The following is a 17,523-nucleotide window of genomic DNA, read 5'->3' on the forward strand; positions in this document are numbered from 1 at the left end:
TCCCAGGGGTGGGGTCCATTTGGAGTCCAGAAGCCATCCGTGACAGGAACACAGGAACACACACACACATATACATGGGCACACAGAGAAGACCTGAAGGTCCTGGGCCTGCTGCCCCTGCTCTCGCCCACAGAGGCTGGACTCTGTAGCTGCAGAAAGGTGCTTTCAGATTCAGGGTCAAGATTGAAGGGGCTAGATGGCTCCTAACAGGCACCTGTGTGGGCTAAGGACAAAGGAGGCTGCACAGGGCTGGGACCAAGCTCAGGAATGCAGAAGGTGGGGCTGTTGATGCCCTGGCAGGGCCCGCGTGGGTTGGCAGCTCAGCCAGTGCCCACACCAAGGCTGGCGCCCAGTCCCGCTCACACCCTTTCCCGTGGGCTGGGGAACACAAGTTCAGAAATTCCCACGATTGCCAGCAGCCTGAATGGCTCAGCCCATCTCCTTAGTGAGGGGTACCTCCTTATCAGAGCACTCCAGAGAAGCGACCCCAATGGAACAAAAATTAAGCTCAGCCCCAAGGTCCCATCATCCTCACCTACAAAGGCGCTGATCCTCACCTACCAGGGAGAAGAGAAAGGGAGCAGTTCCCTGAACACACAGTGGGATCAGGACCCAGTTACACTGTTTCTCCCCACCCCATGGAGCTCAGAAGCAACCTGGGCCCCTGTCCATCTGCAAAGAGTATCTGCTGACCTCCATTCAAGTCTAGTGAGTTTTTTACTCACTGGCCAGGGCTCCCTGGGAACAAAACCCCATTCAGGGCCTGATCAGGACAGGCATAGATTCTTGTCTGGGGCAAGGCACAAAGGGGAAAGAGGGCAGCCTGACGTTCAAAACCTGAGCTGTTTGTTTCTGCCTCTACAGAGAACTCACTATTGTTACATGAGGGTCTCAATGGATAGTCAGCTGTGTGGCTTCCAGAGGATCCATCCCTTGGATGCCAAACCAATGAGCAGCCTGGCTTCCACAATGATCTAAATAGGCAGATCCCCTGGCTCTGCTCCCCTTACCGCAGTGGCCAACTCTTTTTTCCAGATAGACTTCTACCCCACTCCAGGACCCAAACCCACCTTCCACCTCCAGCCAGGACAGCAGGGCAGGGAAGTCTGCAGGAAATCAGCTGCCTCTCACCCTGCAAGCTCACGGATAAGCTGAAGGAGGTAGGACAAAAACCCTAGGAAAGACATCCATCCCCACCTCACTTGTGAGCAATAAAAACTCTGGCAGAAGGTGGGAGGAGGAGGGTGGACAAGTGAGGGAGATGTGAAGCAATGCAATGTCCCAAAGGCCACAAGTTCATGATGTTGCCCTGCAGGGATCTTGTCCCTCAAACAACTCCCTCTGAATTCCTAGGGCATCAGGTGTGCCTTGGAGGGCTTCTCCGGAACCTGGATTCCAGCACCACCATGCCACCCACTCCCAACACACCAGGTCTGGTCCTGACAGAAGCAGGTCCAAGTCATGAGCTCCCAGGTCATAGGTGGCATTGCCAAGCAGTCTGAACCAAGCTTGTGAGTCCAGGATGGGCTTTACTTGCCCCAACAACTGCATCAAAAAGCTACAAGTCCAGACATTCCATCGGAAGGCACACAGGGCTTCTCCTCTTCACCTCTCCTGACTGGGCACAGCAGGCTACTTTCTCCAGCCTAAGACAGTGTTCAGTGCCTTGTGGATCCCCCAAGCTGAGCCAAGAGAAGTCCAGGAGGATCAGAGCCATGAAGGGTGCTGACTTGGATGTCCAGGCCCCCAACTAGGGAAAGGGGGAAGGCAACAGGGGAGGAAAAAAGGCACCAGGCTGACAAATTCATTTTTGCAATCGGCCCATTTCTGTTTGTCTGCTCAGACGCAGCTCCAGGCATCTGCACAAGCCAGATGGAGGAGGCTGCTATTTCTAGAAAAAAAAAGGGGGGGGAGGGGAGGAAGGGAGGAGGCGGAGGCAGAGGGCAGAAGAAGGGGTCTGTTTGCCCTAAAACCTCAAACAGAATGATACCCCCTCTCCAGCACTACTAGACAGGGTTCCCATTCAAGAAAGGGCTGGGGCTGGGACTGGGGTGAGGTGGGGTGGGGGAGAAGAAAGGCAGAGAAAGTTTAATTAGCCAAAGTCGGCCACAATAGGCCCCCTCACGGGCTGCATCAGGTTTTCATTCATGAGCAAGCGACATTGCTCCAAAAATGCCAAGAACCGCCCCCCCTCGCTGTCTCTCCCTCCCCCCCCCCACCCAGCCAACAGGAGTGAGTCCTCTAGCAGGCTGGCTGAGCCTGATGCGGTGTTCCAGACAGCCCTCCTCAAAGGGATGTGAGTAGGAAGAATTAATTATTAAAGAGCAGCTGGTACTTCAGCGCCGGCTGCACTACCCCCAGCTTCTATGGCTGATCCCCTCCCTGCCACCACCATGAAGAAACACAAATGACCCCCTACTTTCCCAGGCCCCACACAGCTAAGATGCCACCCCTAGGAAAGAGAAGGCAAACCTTTGTCTCTATAGCTACTTGGGGTGGGTGGGGCATGTGACATGGTTGTCCCCTCCAGATGACATGATCCAGCCAAAGTAGAGGTATATATTGGAGAAGAGGGGAAGACAGCCTGAGTGAACATCTCTTCCATCCTTGCCCCCAGGTAACCTGCAGCTGGGACTTGCATCTCTGGCCCCTCGTGTGCACATACCCCAGCACAGAGTGGAGATGCTGGGGGGCCTGTTCCTCTAACTCAGAGATCCCCAACCTACCTCATCAACATTTAACCCAGATGCAACTCCAAGTGGAAAGAGGGCAGAGAGGGTTCAAGAAAAGGGGAAGGAGGCAAAACAAGATCTGCCCAAGCTTTGCGTATAGGGAGGGAAAAGGAGGGAAGATTGGAATGAAGAAGGAAGCAGCCCCCAACATGGCTTACTCACATCCCTAGCCCAGCCCAGCCCAGCCCAGCCCAGTATCTCAACAGCTAGCATAGGCTCAGGGATCCTGGTGCCTGGGACTTGGGAGACTCAGTATCTTCCCTGACTGCACTGTCTGGAACCTAAAAGGACACTCAGGGTAGGACCCATCCCAGGATGCTATCCTGCAAGGCAAACTAGCCAGGGGTCCTTCTGGCCAAGACTCCTGAATCTCCCATCCCCTGCCTCCTTTTGTTTCTATGCTCTGGCTCCACCTTCCCCTCCCAGTTGGACCCTGAACCCAATTACTATCACCACTACCATCACCTCCAAGCTCCAAAGCTAACTCCAGGTCCCAAGAACACAGTGGTCACTGTCGGAGTAGTGGATCCCTTTCACATCACCCCCCCCAAAGCAACTGCAGCTGCTACCCTTCCTCTCTAGGGACAAGACTCATCTTAGAAGGCCAAAGGCAGAGATATCAAGCGGTCCCCTTCTCCTCCAAATGAAGCATCCCCACCTTCCCTCTTCACTATCGCCCAGACCCCCAGATTAATCACTTATCACCCAGCCGGTTCTCATCTTCCCTGGGGCCCCAGGGAAGGGGAGGGTAAAAAAGCAGACTCCCCCAAGTTAACAAGGCTCTGACAGTGCCCCTGCCTCCATGAGATACAGACTCAGTATGAAAAATGGGGGGCATCCACCCGAGACAAGAAGGGGGGAGCTCCAATTCATCTACTAGCTCTCTCCCTAGCTCCAGGGTGTCAGACAGAAGAGGGTGGGAACAAACGCAGTAACGCCTCACGGGGAGAGGGTGAGAATAATGGAAGAGAGAAGTAAGGTGCCCCCCCCCAGTCCCCCTCCTCATGCACGCGAAGTCAAGGACATAAAATCAAGGAGGCGTTCTAGGAGACGGGGAGAAGCGCTGTGGGTGGGCAGCTCCTCTGACCTCAGAGTACCAAGAAAGGAGTGTTCAGAGAAGAAGGGTCTGCAAGGAATTTGGGTGCAGGGCTCAAATCATTCTGCATCACAACATACGCCGCCGGGAAGGGGACAAGTCAGACATCCCGGACCAGTCCCCAGGCCATTTGGGGGTGCCGGGCACGGGAAGGCGGCCCCTCCCTTACCTGCAGAGAAGGCACCCCTGCATGGGAGGGTTGGGGAGGGGCGCGCTCAGCAAGCCCAAGGCCAAGCTCCTAGGCTGGCGATGCTCCCGGGGGGCGCCTGCTGGCACCCCGGCGCCGGGGGGAAGGAAGGGGGGCGCGGAGAGCGACGCGCGCGCGAGGAGCCCGCGGGCAGCGAAGGCAGGAGGAGGGGGCTCCGCCGGGCATCCCGGGGCCGGAGGACAAGGGTTCCGGGCGGGTGTGGTGCGCTCACCCCCTGCGGCTCGAGCTCCGGCTTCGCGGGCGGCGGCGGCAGCAGCGGCGGCGGCAGCAGCAGCAGCGCCTCCTCGACGGCTCCTCCATCTTTGCGGCGGCTCCTCCGGCTCCGCTCGCCGCCGCCACCAACAACAACATTCGGAGACGTCACTCCCGTCACGTGACCCGACCCGGAGCTAAAAATAGACTCAGACCCCCCCCGCCCCAGCTTCAGCCACCACCAACCCCTCCCCTCTCTCTCGGCCCTCCCCGCGGGGCGGGGCCAGCAGCGCCACCGTGACAGCTTCTTAAAGGGCCGTACCCAGCCAAAGCTCCGGTGAGCGAGCCGGTGAAAGGCCAGGGATCCGAGTCCAGCGAGCGTGGTGGAGGGAGCCCTTCAGGGACCAGGACCCGCTGCTGGGGCTCAGTTTGTGGAACGTACGACTTTGTTCCCTGCGGTTTTTCTTCCGACTTCCTTTTCAAACTGTGGATGGTGCAATCTTTGCCTGCCTAAGCAGCTCCCTAACACGCCCTCCCGTGGTGGGGGAGGGGAACTGGGGTGGATTCCTAGGGGCTCGGAGCCCAAGCCCCTACTGGAGCCTGCGTGGCTTGGACAGGTCTCGAATCCGTCAACTCTAACCACAAACTGTGCATCCGTGTTAGGGAAAGAAAAGCCTGGGGAATGTCAGGGTATGGCTAAGAGTCCACGGCCTTCAAATGGGCAGACCAGGAGCCTGCAAAATTGCTGGTCCCTGACTTTGGTGCCATCCTCACTGCAGTGCCCCTTGGAACATATTATAAATATGTGTGATTAAACCTGGACAGTTTGTCAGTGACCCAGCAATTCCACTCACAAAACACTTATTCTAAGGGAATAAATATTGTTGTGGTCCAAAACGAGCCTAAAAAGAAAGATAATGCTTACAATGGCATGAAATATTGAAAACAAAATCCATCAGTAGGGGATTTACAAATAGAGTAGGAACATGCATTCAGTGGGATAGCATACAAACATTAAAAATTATTTAGACCTAGAGATGGAAGTATAGCTCAATAACAGAGCATGTGGTCAGCATATGTGAGGCTCTTGGAGTTCAGAGTTCAACACTCAATATATGGGTGTTCAACCCCCCATATATTGGGGGTGGGAGGGGTTGACCAGGCAAAATCAAAATGCTCCTGATTTTCTTGAAAATCAAAAATCCAACAGGTATTATTGAATCATTTCCAATATATTTATATATTAGAAACGTTCCAATATATATATTTGCGGCGGCGGGTGGGGGGGAGGGTACCAGGGATTTAACTCAGGGGCACTTGACCACTGAGCCACATTCCCATCCCTATTTTATATTTTATTTAGAGACAGGGTCTCTCTAAGCTTCTTAGGGCTCTCCAAGTTGCTGAGGCTGGCCTCAAAATTGTGATCCTTCTGCCTTAAGAGGTTAACCTCTGGAGCTGTTGGGATTACAGGCATTCCCAACTGCACCTGGCTGGTTCCAATATTTTAAGAGCAACAACAAACTAGATTGATATGTTTGAATATGTATGTATATTAAAAGACTAGGGCAATACACAACAAAATGTTATCTTTACATTCTTCTTTATCTCTTCCTGTAGATGTGTAGTTTGTAACAATCATATTACCTGTGTGGTGTGCTCACCCCCTTCGGCTCAAGCGGTGGGCAGCGATGGCTGCAGCAGGTAACCTGCTTGTGTGCACACACCCGGGCACAGAGTGGAGATGCTGGGGACCTGCTCCTCTAACTCAGCCCACTCACCCAGCCCAGCCCAGCCCAGTCTAGTATCTCAACAGCTGCATAGGTTCAGGGGTCCTGGTGCCTGGGACTTGGGAGACTTAGTATCCTCCCTGACTACACTGTCTGGAACCTAAAATATATCTCCACCCTACCCCATGTTCTAAATCAAATCACCCCTCTCCTGAGATAATATAGGTGACACCAACCAATCAACTCCCTGCATCCATCCCAGACTTCTCCGAAAGCCATGTCCTTTTTTTTTTCTTAATATTCCTTAGTTGTAAATGGACACAATAGCTTTATTTATTTATTTTTATGTAGTGCTGAGGATCAAACCAGTGCTTCACGCATGCTAGGTAAGTGCTCTATCCCCAGCCCAAGCCATGACCTTCTAAGAATACGAATGTAACAAGGCAAGGTGATACATACCTGTAATCCCAGGAACTCAGAAGGTTGAGGCAGGAGGATCACAATTTTGAAGCCAACTTCAGCAACTTGGAGAGACCCTAAGCAACTTAAAGAGAACCTGTCTCAAAATAAAAAATTAAAAGGACTGGGGAAGCCAGGCACAGTGGTACACACCTGTAATCTCAGTGGCTTGGAAGGAAGGCTGAGACAAAACGATCCTGCCAGTTTCCGCAACTGCAAGGAGCTTAGCAATTCAGTGAGACCCTGTCACTAAATAAAATACAAAATAGGACTGGGGATGTAGCTCAATGGTTGAATACCCCTGAGTTCAATCCCTGGTACCAAAAAAAAAAAAAGACTGGTGATGGTGTAGTTCAGTGGTGAAGTGCCCCTGGGTTCAATTTCCAGTACTCAAAAACAAAATTAAAATGTGTGTGTGTGCACATTTACACGTGTGTGTACACACACAGATCTAATCAAAGAAGTGTGTAAAGCTTTTCTTTCTTTCTTTTTTTTTCCTGGTACTAAAAACCCAGGGGCACTTCATAACCGAGCTACATCATCTAGCCCTTTTATTATTTTTATTTTTCTCTAGGGTCTTGCTAAATTGCTGAGGTTGGCCTAGAACTGTAGTCCTCCTGTCTCAGCCTTCAGAGTTATTGGGATTATAGGTATATGCCACCATGCCTGGTAAAGCCTTTCTTATTTTTGATGACACATACCTGTAATCCCACCTACTCAGGAGGTAGAGACAGGAGGATGGCAAGTTTAAGGAATTTAGGGAGACCCGGTCTGAAAATAACATAAAAAGATAAAAAGGGCCGGGGATGTAGCTCGGTGGTAACCCACCTATCTAGCATGAAAAAGGCCCCGAGTCTGATTCCTAGTACCATAAATAAATAAATACCTTTCTAATCTTGTTACTAAAATCTGCTGCTGGTTCAGAAAAGTGGTTTTCAAAATTAAGGGTGCTAACAAATCACCAGAGGAACTTTTTCAAAATATAATTCTTGGACCCCACCTCCAGATCTTGTTTTTCTAGTGGGAAGGAGGCCCAGAAATCTTAGTTTTTAATACCCTAGGAGATGTTGCTGCAGCTGGTCTTCTCCTCATATGAGGGAAAACAAAACAGCCAAAAACTTCTACATGATCCAGTCCCTGCCCACCCAGCCTCTCCTCCCCGAGGGCCCTCTCCAGGCAGCCACATAGCTTTCTCTAATGTCTGGAACAATGTGCTCTTTGCTCTTCAGGGCCTTTGCACAGGCTGGTCTTTTGTTTTTCTTTCTGGAATACCCTGCCCCCTTCTCTTTGCCTGCTGTTACTCATCTGTGGGAGCTCCATTAAATATCACTTGAAAGAGGCCTTCTTTGGTCCTTTAATTAAGCTAGGTCCCCTTGTTATATATGCTTTCATTGACTCTGATAACACAGTTTTTAAATATATACCCATTATATATAAATATAATATTTATGGCATTATTGTTTCAGTGTCCAGCTTCTAATAAACTGTAAGTTGGTGTGTGTGTGTGTGTGTGTGTGTGTGCGCGTGTGTGTGTGCGTGTGTGTGCGCGCGAGCACATGTGTTTGCATGCATGTGCCCCTGTGTGTTAAGGATCAAACCCAGGACTTTGCACATGCTAAGCATATGTTCTACCACTGAGCTACATCTCCAACCACCCCCTTTTTTTAAGTACTTTTTAAATTTTAGTTGTAGATGGACACAATGCCTTTATTTTATTTATTTATTTTTATGTGGCGCTTAGTCTTGAACCTAGCACCTCTCACATGCTAGGTGAGTACTCTACCACTGAGCCACAACCCCAGCCCCCCATCATCTCCGACCCCTTTTAGATTTTATTTGAGACAGGGTTTCACTAAATCGCCCAGACAGGCCTCAAACTTGCAGTCCTCCTGCCTTAGCCTCCTGGCTAAGGATCCAGGTGTGCACCACAGCACCCAGCCCTATATGCCACTGTGTTTCTTGAGAGTAGAAACCACACATCTCCTGGAACAAAAGAGACTTAAACATTTGTGGAAGGATGTGACTGAGTGTTAATAAACCAAGATGAGCACTTTTTTTTTTTTTAAGAGAGAGTGAAAGAGGGAGAGAGAGAGAGAATTTTTTAAAAAATATTTTTTAGTTTTCGGCAGACACAACATCTTTGTTGGTATGTGGTGCTGAGGATCGAACCCGGGCCGCATGCATGCCGGGTGAGCGAGCTACTGCTTGAGCCACATCCCCAGCCCCAAGATGAGCACTTTTGCCTGCAACAATGGGCTCTAAACAAAGATCACCCCCATGAAATGATTATCATCCCTCTGAGGCAGGGGTCCCCCCAATTTCTTCCTGTTATAATGATGCCACCGTTTGTGATTACTCTTGCACCGCTTTGTGATATCCTTTGGCAGTTGGGTTGGGCCGGCTTCGAAATTTGTTTTCTTAGGGCTTATAGTTTGCCTCCCCTAAATGATTATGGGCCACTGGAGAAAATAGACAATATCAGGTACCTTTTTTGCCTTTCCAGCACCGAGCACATCATCTCTCACATAGTAGATGTTCAGTGGAGGTTTGGAGGTCCTGGAAGATTTCAGTTTCTTTCTTCTTGGGGTCTCCCCCATTTAGGGTGACAGATGATGGTCAAAATTTGTCTCATGAAGCACCTAGGTTAGGCGTGTCCATTCTGATGAAAGAACGGAGGCTCAGAGAAGCCAAGTAATTGCCTAACATTACAGAGTTCATAGAAGGAAGGGCTGGAATCCAAACCCTGGACTCTGATCCCTAAACACAGGGAATAACGAACAGCTGGTGGCATAGGGTTCCCCAGCCCAGAACTCTAGTCCTCTTTTCTGGAGGTCTCTTGAGATCATCACTTCCATCTTCCAGCACCCAAATGCCCCAGAAGACACAAGATTTTGTGGTATGGAAGACTGGGGGTATAGCTCAGTGAGAGAGTGCATTCTTAGTATATTTGAGGTCCCGATTTCAATCTCCAACACAAAAAAGTAACAATTTTACCCTATAGGACTTGAGCCTTCAGATTTCCCCTTCTCAGGTGTGTGGGGGCTAAAATAATTCAGCATTTATTCTACATATGTTTGTTAAGCACCGTGGTGGGTGCTGGGAATAGACAGACGCGTCTGACTCTATGAAGCTTAAAGTTCCTCACAGAAAATAGAACTAAAGTAGGCAGAGACTCTTGCCAGGTCCATTCATCATGGAAACAGGGGTTGAGGATCTGTCACCTTAGCACTGCCTCAGTTTTCCCATGTAAAGTGAACCTGCAGACGGACTCCAGTAGCTGACTGGGAACTTCTGACTTGGTAGCCAATGGCAAACTTGGTCTCTTGGTGGAAAGAAGAGGAGAGCCATAATTTTAAACTATAGCCCAGCAGGTGGTACCGGAATTGGACTTTGGGAAGGGGCTGGGAGAGGAATGAGGACTGGTGAGCAACACTGCTGGGGGCTCTGGGAGTTACTATATCTGTCTGGAATCATGAGAATGTCTTGGTCATGACTTGGGGCAGGAGATAGTGCAACCTTGCTCTCTGTATGGTGGACACTGCTGAGCTGACCATCAGCCCCCACCTCCTCCACACCCCTCGCTCACTCAGGTTCTGTGTCCTCTAGGGTTAACAATGCCTAGGAAATAGACAAGTTTCCAGTTCCAATGTGCCATCACCTCCAAAGTCTCACCCAGAATTTCTCTAGAGTAGAAATCTTTAGATCTGTGGGCAGAATTCCAAAGGATCTGCCCAGAGTGATCTAACTTACAGTTCTTTTTTTTTTAATTAAATTATTTATTTATTCTAATTTATGATATATGACGGCAGAATGCAATTCATTTCATATTACACAGAGTACAATTTTTCAAGTCACTGGTTGTACACAAAGTATTTTTACATCATTCATGTCTTCATACATGTATTTAGGGTTATGATGTCTAACTCATTCCACCATCTTTCCTACCGCCATGCCCTTCGCCCACAGTTCTGGTCCTTGGTGGGCCCATATTTAAGTAGCCTCCAAAGAGTGACTGTGGGAGAAACAGTCCAGTTCTCCCTAAATGCACTCTTGGACAGAATATAGAATGAGGAAGGACTGAGCTGATAAACCGAAGCAATAATCATTTATTAGACGATTATCAAAGACAATATGTACTCTGAGGTTTACATCAATTATGTAAAGTGTCTTATACACAAAGGCATCTTGTGTATACACCATTCAGCAAGAATTTATTGAGCATATTGAAAAATTATGAGGCCAGCACAATGATAGGTACTGTGGGGACTGCAAAGAAGGAGGAGGAGAAGATGACAGGTCAGGAGGTGAGGCAACTTGGATTCACAGGACAACTCCATCTTGTTGTGAGGTTGAATGAGTCGTTTCCCCTCAGGGCCTTGGTCTCCATATCTGGGAAACTGAACTTAGACTTCTGTTCTCTGAGGCCCCTTTCAGTTCTGACATTTTGAGTCCCAAATTAGGTATGACAGCAGATGTGATGATGTTCAGCATAGTTGCCAAGGTTCAAAATTTAAGCTGGACTTTCATTCTTTCAGTGTACTTAAGACCCAGTCCTGCCTTTGGACTGTTCACAGCGCTAGAGCCAGAGGAAAGTTTATTTTAGAGCAAACTCCATGTGCCCCAGGCACCAAGCCAAGGGATGATACTTAGAAAGATGTAGAACTTCAGGAAAACCGCCCCTAGGATGCCTGGGTTTGACCCAGGTGTCCCCTGTATGAGTCCAGACAACTTGTTTCCTCTCTCTGGGCCCTTATTTCTTTTCTTTTCTCTCTTTCTTTCTTTCTGCAGCAGTGGAATGTGAATGGGCCCCGTTTCTTTATTTGTATCATGAGAGGGTGGGACTAGATTATCTTTCTTCCAGATGGATACATTTCTGGCTAGTCCAACAAGGTGAAGTTGAGAAGGAAGAGTGGAAAAACAATTTCTTCCTCCTTTCCCTTTCCTCCCCACCTCCAGGGCCCTCTTCTCTGGGCTTGAGGCAAAAAGAAACCCATTTGGGCCAGCATCCAGCCACAGTCATGCTTGACTCTGAGATGTTTGGGGGAAGGGCAACAGGGGCCTTGCTCAAGCCGCCGTCCTGCAGGGCCTGTTTCCTCAACTGTAAAACGTTGTGGTTGGAGAGATGACTTCTGAGGACTTTTCCACTTCTGCCAGCTAACTCTATTCTAGAATCGTAGCTCAAAATAAAAACAACATTAAAACAGGGAGGACCTGGCTAGAAGTGAGGACCCTTACCTAGTTTTTGACACCTGGAGTCCCTTCCTAGGGCTCCTGCCTCCCTTCCTGGTCTAGAAGTTGGGAACTGGTGTCACTCTCTCCACACTTAGCAATGGCTAAGCCTAGGAAAGCCAGCACCATGACTCCTAGAACAAGGCAGGGGTAGTGAATTTGTTTAAAAATAAAAATTATTCTTGGTACAGCTACCGCCATGTCCGGGCACCTAATAATAATAATAAATATAATGCATGTATGTATATATAGAAAGAGAAAGCAAGAAAAGTGGTCAGTCCTCTTGACTGCAGATTGCACATTGGTCAAGAGCTTTCCTAAACCCTGGCTACCTGCTAAACAATAGCAGGTGACTAGAAGGCCTGGGACAGAGGTGGGACCCCAGGACAAGGCTTCACAGCCCAGCTCCTTTTAGGAACCTGGAATGGAACACATTGAGCTGCCGCCTTCTTTTTTTTTTTTTTTTTTTTTTTTTTAATTTCTTCTTCTCAGTACTGATCATTGACCCCAGAGGTGCTCTACTGCTCAGTGCTCTCTCGCTCTCGCTCTCTTTTTAAAATTTAATTATACATGGACACAATATCTTTGTTTTGTTTATTTATTTTTATGTGGTGCTGAGGATCAAACCCTGTGCCTCACATTTGTGAGGCAAGTGTTCTGCCACTGAGCCACAACCCCAGCCTCAGCTCTTTTTATTATTTTTTATTTTGAGACAGGGTCTTGCTTATTGCCCAGGCTGGCCTTGAACTTGCAATCCTCCTGCCTCAGGCTCTTAGGTAGCTGGGATTACCACACATGGCTCTATATATGGCCGCCTTCTTCTTCTTCTTCTTCTTCTTCCTTCTTCCTTCTCCTTCTCCTTCTCCTTCTCCTTCTTCTTCTTCTTCCTCCTCCTCCTCCTCCTCCTCCTCCTTCTTCTTCTTCTTCCTCCTTCTTCTTCCTCCTTCTTCTTCCTCCTTCTTCTTCTTCCTTCTCCTTCTCCTTCTCCTTCTTCTTCTTTACTGAAGATTGAACCCAGGGCCTTGTGCAAGCGAGGCAAACACTCTACCAACTGAGCTATATTCCCCAGCCCTGCCTCTTTATCCTTCTAACAGCAAGAAAGGCAGAGACTTGAAGAAAGTCTAACATTTCCCATCCCTCTTGCTGGAAATTGGAACTGAAGCTCAAGATTTTCGGGACTATCTAGGGTTCCTACATACCAGCTCAGGACTCAAGGCCACATGAACACAAGTGACAACATACCTTAAGGGTTCTTCCTAAGGTGTCTTCTCTGGACAGAGCATGTCCAGAAAAATGCTGGGAAAGGACAGAAGGTGCCAATATGCCTACCCCTCAGGGAGCTTACCATCCATCCTGTGGAACACAGCATGGTCATGCCCCCTGGGGAATAGAGATCACCTCTGACTAGAAGCTCAGGCAAATCATTTGTCCTGAGACTCAATTTCCCTTTGTGATTAGAGGTATGAAGCCAGTGATTCTGGAAGGCTCTCTTGGCTCTGAGGTCATGAAACAATAGAGGACAAGACACAGTGGACTTAAATGCCACATAGAGAGGCATGGCGCATTGGCACACAAACACTGGCCCGAATGCCCTCCCTCCAGCAAGCTATCTTTGGTTAACATACATTTTGTACACCTTTTTCATAAATGGTTATTGAGAGAATTTTTTAAAATTTTTTTTTGAGAGAGAGAGAGAGAATTTTTTAATATTTATTTTTTAGTTTTCGGTGGGCACAACATCTTTGTTTGTATGTGGTGCTGAGGATTGAAACCGGGCCGCAGGCATGCCAGGCAAGCGTGCTATCGCTTGAGCCACCTCCCCAGCCCCTATTGAGAGAATTTCTTTCTTTTTCTTTTCCCTCTCTTTTCAGTACGGGGGAATGAACCCAGAAGCCTTCTACCAATGAGTCCCACCCCTAGCCCTTTTTATTTTATTTTATTTTATTTATTTGTTTTATTTTATTTATTCTGATGTGGCATACAGACATCCTAATGCACTCTCACAGAGGCTCTGCGCCTCCTTAGGGGTGCTTTACCACTAAGCTACATCTCTAGCCATTTTTCTTTTTAATTTTTTTTTTTTTAATTTGAGGGCTGGAGATGTGGCTCAAGTGGTAACGTGCTCACCTGGCATGCACAGGGCGCTGGGTTTGATCCTCAGCACCACATAAAAATAAATAAATAAAGATGTTGTGTCCACCGAAAAAAACTGAAAAATAAATATTAAAAAATTCTCTCTCTCTCTCTCTCTCTCTCTCTCTCTCTCTCTCTCTCCTTTAAAAAAAATTTTTTTGAAAGCTGGGTGCAGTGGCACACCCCTGCAATCCCAGAGGTTCAGGAGGCTAAGACAGAAGGATTACAATTTCAAAGCCAGCCTCAGCAACTAAGTGAGGCCCCAAGCAACTTAGCAAGATCCTGTTTCAAAATAAAATACAAAAAAGGGCTGGGGATGTAGCTCAGGGTTAAGAGTCCCTGGGTTTAACCCCCTGTACCCCACACAAAAAAATTTTTTTGAGGCAGGGTCTCACTAAGTTACCAATGCTAGCCTCAAACTTGCAATCCTCCTGGAGCCTCAGCCTCCCAAGTAGGTGGGATTATAGGGGTGTGCCACTGTATTCATCCAGAGATTTTTCTTTTGAAAGACTCTGTCACACATATTATCATTCTTATAACTCTACAAAGTAGATATTACAGACTCCATCTTATAGATAAGAAGGCAGAGGCTCAGGAAAGTTAAGCAATTATTAAGTTAATGGGTCAGGACAGCTCCCAGAGCCACGCAGGTTCTCTCTAGCTTTGAGGAGCCTCCCATAAACAGGCCTATCTGTTTTTCCTGGGAACTCACTAAGGATCTAGGGGATCCCTAATAGAAAGTCCTCAATTTGTAGCATCTTAAAGGTATAGTCCTTCCTTCCCAAGCAACAGGGTCCTGACACATCTCTGAGGACACATGCCTACCTGGCAGACAGAGCAGCAAGTAACACACTTTTTTTTTTCTTTTTTTGGTATCAGGGATCGAACTCAGGGGCACTTGACCACTGAGGCACATCCCCAGTCCTATTTTGTATTTTATTTAGAGACAAGGTCTCACTGAGTTGCTTAGAGCCTCACTTTTGCTGAAGCTGGCTTTGAACTCATGATCCTCCTGTCTCAGCCTTAGCTGCTGGGATTACAGGCGTGCACCACCACGTCCAGCCCAAGTAACACCCTTTACCTATACCATTTAATCCTCCCCTAACATCTCCTTGGGAGAGCATCAGTATTATTATCATCCCCACTTTGTTTTTCTTTTGCTTCTGGGGGTAGAACCCAGGGCCTGCACATGCTAAGCAAGTGTTCTATCCCCACTGAGATATATTCCCAGTCCCAGTCTCACTTTTAGGATGAAGGACCTGAAGCTAAGGAGACTTACCAAAAGCCATAAACCCAAGAAGTGTAGACACAAGGTCTGAACCCAAGTTATCAGAGTCCAGGGCCTGATTTAACACTGGTATAATCAGTGGACTCCCTTGCCTTTGTGGAAAGCACCTCCAGAAGGTAAAATCCTCATTCTGGTCTGCGGTTCTTCTACTTAACAGCTATGTGAGTTTGGAAGTTTACTTAGTAATTGCTTGGATTTCTGTTTCTTCATCTGTGACATCTTCCTCCTGAGTTGTTGGGGGATGATATGGAGTACTTGTATGAAGAGGGGCATGGGGCCTGGCCAAGGGTAATCCTCAGCCTCACCCCAAGACTGGTCCTCTGGCTTTAGCCACAGCCACTCACTGAATCTACATTTACCTTCCATACCGGAAATTACTTCTACCCCTTACCCGCTTTCACCTTGCTATTTCCAGTACCTGTGCTCCTCATCCCACTCTCCCAGGCTTTATAGAATCATCCTCTGTGGGGGCATGGGAATTCAGATACAAGCCCGAAAGTCCATTCCCAAGTCTATTTTCCTGCCCCAGGGATCCTGTTGGAGCAAGGACCCTAGATTAAGGCTACTAGAATTAGCAAATAATTCATCTGACATCCTACTTTCACACCTTTGGGTTGTTTCAGGGCTCCTAGAAGTACATCAGGTCAGAAGAGTGACCTTAATGGCAGACAGCCCAGCAAACGACTTTTGATTACATTTTTTCAAAAACTATTTTAAGGGCTGGGGATACAGCTCAGTTGGTAGAGTGCTTGTCTTGCATGCACAAGGTCCTGGGTTCAATCCCCAGCACCACAAAAAAAAAAGAAAAAAAGCAATTTTAAGTATACTGTACATAACATAAAATTTACCCATCTTAAGAATACAATTCAATAGTTTTTATTAATTTATTAAGTTGTATAACTATCACCATAATCCACTTTTAGAACATTTTCATCACCACAATAAAATGTCCATTTATATTTCATTCCTGTTACCACCCCCACAGACAGCTTTATGTTTTGTTTTGTTTTGGTTCCAGGGATTGAACAAGGGCACTCGACCACTGAGCCACATCCCCAGCTCTATTTTATATTTTATTTAGAGACAGGGTCTCACTGAGTTGCACCTTGCCATTGCTGAGGCTGGCTGTGAACTCAAGATGCTCCTGCCTCAGCCTCCCAAGCTCCTGGGATTACAGGTGTGCACCACTACAGCCAGTAGCTTTTAAAAATTCTTAATATATTAATTATTTTTTCTATTGTAAAATCATGAACTCTTATTGTAGGAAGTTCTGGGGGTGGGGTGGGAATGTAGCTCAGTAGTAGAGCACTTGGCTAGCATTGAACCCTAGGTTCAATCCCCAGCACATGGCCATGAAAAAAAAAATTCTGGGAGGAGGATCAGAAAAGTGCAAAGAGGAAAATATAACCACTCCTAAAGCCATAATCCAGTGAGAACAGTTGTTAATAATTAAGTAGATTTGTTAGGCATGGTGGCACATGCCTTTAATATCAGCTACTCGGCAAGCTGACGCAGGAAGATCCCAAGTTTGAGGTCAGCCTGAATAACTTAGTGAGACCCTGTCTCAAAATAAAATAAAAAGGGTGTGGACGTAGCTCAGCACAGAGCACTTGCCTAGCATGTGCAAGGCCCTGGTTTCAATTCCCAGTACTGCTAAAAAATAAAATAAGGTAAATACTTTTATACTTTTTAAAATATTTTTCTCTCTGCTCTTATTTTGAAGAAATATTGTATCCAACTATACATATCTTACAATCTGAATTTTTATATAACATTCCATGAAAATACTCCCTTGGTATCAAATCTTCTATATAATTTCTGGTGGTAATGCAGTATTCCATTGTGTTGTTTCCTTATTTGATCCCCTATTGTTGGACATTGAGGTTGTTTCCAAATTTTCATTTGATTTTTTGGTTGGTTGGTACTGGGGATTTCTTTTTTTTTTTTAATATGGAACGCTTCACGAATCTGCGTGTCATACTTGCGCAAGGGCCATGCTCATCTTCTCTGTATGGTTCCAATTTTAGTATATGTGCTGCCGAAGTGTGCATGGAACTGGGGATTTGACCCAGAGCTTCACACATGCTAGGCAAGCACTCTCACTGAGCTGTACCCTAGCACTTTGAAACTTCTTTAATGCTTCTGACCTAGTAAGGGATGATACCTTGGGACCAGGTTGTCCAAATCAGAAGCCAGAGCCTCAGGTAATGTTTAGTCCAAGAGCAGAAGGTTGATTAATGTGGGACTGTGTGTGTGTGTGTGTGTGTGTACACACGTGTGCAGGGTGTAGAGGCTACCATTTTGTAAGATGGTCGGGCACTGGGGATATAACTGTGTGGAGCTTCCTTGGAAATCAGAGGAACACTTGCCCCTTCCCTATTCCCTGCTCCCAACCACCCACTGGTGCTCCAGGATGCACCCTTCGGCATCTCCTTCCTTTCTGCATCCATGCTTGC

The 17,523-nt window shown here is 47.5% G+C and overlaps 1 protein-coding gene and 1 non-coding gene across 3 annotated transcripts in view; both read right to left on the reverse strand.

Annotated features, from left to right (window-relative positions):
• Nucleotides 1–4,392, reverse strand: part of Hdac5 (histone deacetylase 5) — a 35,875-nt gene extending 31,483 nt beyond the window's left edge. For both annotated transcript variants that reach the window (XM_026412381.2, XM_026412380.2), the window contains exon 1: nucleotides 4,248–4,392. The gene's annotated coding sequence lies outside the window, so the exon portion shown is untranslated. The remainder of the gene's footprint in view (nucleotides 1–4,247) is intronic.
• Nucleotides 4,393–17,011: 12,619 nt separating this feature from the next.
• LOC113199462 (U6 spliceosomal RNA) lies at nucleotides 17,012–17,116 on the reverse strand. Its single transcript, XR_003302963.2, has one exon. It is a non-coding gene; the product is annotated as a U6 spliceosomal RNA (small nuclear RNA).
• Between the last annotated feature and the right edge of the window lie 407 nt (nucleotides 17,117–17,523).

The sequence above is a fragment of the Urocitellus parryii genome, chromosome 7, assembly GCF_045843805.1.
Source record: "Urocitellus parryii isolate mUroPar1 chromosome 7, mUroPar1.hap1, whole genome shotgun sequence".
NCBI lineage: Eukaryota > Metazoa > Chordata > Mammalia > Rodentia > Sciuridae > Urocitellus > Urocitellus parryii.